The sequence below is a fragment of the Penaeus monodon genome, chromosome 25 (assembly GCF_015228065.2).
Source record: "Penaeus monodon isolate SGIC_2016 chromosome 25, NSTDA_Pmon_1, whole genome shotgun sequence".
Taxonomy (NCBI): domain Eukaryota; kingdom Metazoa; phylum Arthropoda; class Malacostraca; order Decapoda; family Penaeidae; genus Penaeus; species Penaeus monodon.
In genome coordinates, this window is record NC_051410.1 from 18423115 (window position 1) to 18423431 (window position 317).

Consider the following 317-nt stretch of genomic DNA (forward strand, 5'->3'; position numbering starts at 1 on the left):
TGGCGTGGTGGGATAGAGAAACACCGTGACATACGGAGCTTGGACACACCGAAATGGAGAGTGAAATACATTAAGAAAAGGAAAAGTGAAAGTTCTAACGATAGGCCTTACGTGGAATCTCAAGCAATTTAAAAGCAGTTCCAGTGCTGAATGCATTTTTAGATTCCTTATCAGTGACGATACTAATGAGATATATAAACTCAATAATGATGAAAACAACATGAATTTCATTATTATATCTATCACTTATATAACCACATGTAATTTCATCACACACTTTCCATTATAAGGAACAACTGAGCGGCTTAATCTCACTG

General features: G+C 36.0%; 1 protein-coding gene across 1 annotated transcript in view; it reads right to left on the reverse strand.

The window, feature by feature from the left end:
* LOC119589098 overlaps positions 1-317 on the reverse strand; it is a gene marked incomplete in the record, with an annotated part of 19557 nt that overhangs the window by 18596 nt on the left and 644 nt on the right.